Here is a 2323-nt window from a genome sequence, read left to right as displayed (position 1 = left end):
CGCTCTTTACTTGCCAACATAGCTTTCTGGTTAAATTCAGGTTTTCTTCATTGAAATAACACTGTTATATGTGCTTTATAAAACTTCCCTTGTTCACAACTTTTTCATTTTGCTGCAAGCCATTTACTTGGACTATGTGAGAATGCTTAAGCCCCTTAAAAAAAGGCAAATTTAATCTTTTACCTGCAATTTCAATATAGCAATAGCAAGCAGTATTGGAAAGTCAGGAAAAATCAACACTGCCAAATAGCACAAAGTCTGTACTTTCTATTGCACATTGATGCTTATCTGAAGAATGTGTTAGAAACTGAACAGTTATCACTTAGCTCTCTCAGCCAATAATAACCTGATTTATTTCAATGCTTGTAGTGTTCCCTCCTGCACAGAAACATTACCAACTATTACACAACAGAGAAAGAAAGACTATTACTTTTTGAGTGTCTTGTTGAAATACAGCATCTTGAAAAAACTCTTTGTTCAAAATAGTACCTGACCTCATTTATGCTTTTCCATGCAATTAACAAGGCTATAAAAAAACCCCCACACACACCTTTGATCCTTCTATTTTCCTGAAGAGCTAACCCTTGTATTCCACCCAGTATTTCCTACTAACACACACCTACAAGTCCTTGGTATACCTCAAGCAAGAGAGACTCTTTACAATTTCAAACTCAAGCACACTAATACGTTCAATTATCTGTTTCCACACCTAGTGCCAGGTCTCTTTTTCACCTAATACTCTGTTTCAGGAAAATTAATATGAGCCAGCTTGCAAATTACAAATTGCAAATTACAGCATGTTATAATTATATGAACTATGACTCTATCCAAAGAAAATCTCCTTTAAGTTGACAATTAAAGATTCAGGTCTAGTCTGTGTGTGTGTTACTGTTTTATCTGTTTAACTTACATGGTAAGGAGTTAACATTAAGAATTTATATGCCCAGTTCCCAAGAACCAGAAATCACAGGAGCAGCATGCAACTGCACTGCTTAAACACACACAGACAAAACAGACCAAAGAGAGTCTGTCTGGCACAAATCACTATTTTACTGTAATTTATTTTCTTATTTAAACCAAAATGTTATCACTTCTCAAAGAAAATAAATACAGATATTTTAGAGGTACATGTTTTAAAGCTTTATAGATAGTCTGAAATTACTGGTTTCCATGCCGGATAATCAGAGGGCAAGAGAACAGAGTTGAAAGGCAGTGCTACTAAATACTTATTTTACACTGCATCCAAGTTGAATTAACTTCAAAGTTACAATCAGCAACAACAGAAGTTAAAAAGAAGCAAAACCAAGTCACTTAAGAGCACACCTATTACAAATAACATAATAAAAATTCCTAATATAGCACCAAGCTTCTGAGTATCCCAACTCAGTAAAACGCCCAAACAAAAAGAGACTGCCACTGTTCTAAGAACCTACACAAAATCATTGACTGGCCACAAAAGAGGAAGCACATACAAGTACAAATGAAGCAAGCACGATGACACACCCTCCTCTTTGTTCATAGCAGGAATATTTACACTACAAAGCGCTGGCGCAAATTGCTTTTAGTTTCAGGCACTGCTGATTGGCCGCCGCGTTTCACACACACACACGCCTTGCAGAGCTCGAGTTTCGACTGTCACACAGCAGCTCCACACACATCAAGCCAAGCAACCACCGAGAACAATTCCTTGATAGATTCATTCCAACTGAACTGATCTGCAACAAAATACATTTGTTGCAAGCGAGGCAGATGCGCGCTCGTTTTCCTTCCACTGTACTCAGTGGCAACGAAGCAGCAGCGAGACTCCCAGCCTGCTTGCCGTGCAGCTGCCCGCTGCGAGCAGAAAACGGCACAAAGAAAGTTATTCTCAAGTGTACGGGGACAAACGGCTGGTACAGGAGCTCGGCGACGGTGTTTTAAGTCACCACTTGACTCCCATTCAGCTGGCAGTTCGATGGCTCCGGCGACTTCCGACAGGTAGTCACCCACAGCACAGGAAGAGCCCGAAACATCTGATAATCGCCCCTTCTGCAGAGCCCCAAGGACTCGGGGAGTTTCGGAGGGAAGCCTGTTGGCAGCGCAGCCCGCGGGAAGCAGGCGGGGCTGCGGACCCTCCTGCACGGGGCACAACTCTCAGCCTGGCGCTTTTCACCACGCACCTGAAGCGTTACCAAAAAAAAGCAGAAGCGGGGGAGCAGGTACAGAAAGCAGCAGTGCCCAGAAAGCCACGTTAAAACAAGGTTTCAGCCGCCCAGAGCCTCCCTGCTCCCGAAAGGGGTTGATATCACAGCCCTGACAGAACAGGAGGCGCTGGGGAGGGGTG

Source organism: Chaetura pelagica, unplaced genomic scaffold (genome assembly GCF_000747805.2).
Source record: "Chaetura pelagica isolate M959 unplaced genomic scaffold, ChaPel_1.0 scaffold66, whole genome shotgun sequence".
Taxonomy (NCBI): Eukaryota; Metazoa; Chordata; class Aves; order Apodiformes; family Apodidae; genus Chaetura; species Chaetura pelagica.
Note: the sequence above shows the minus strand (reverse complement) of the source record.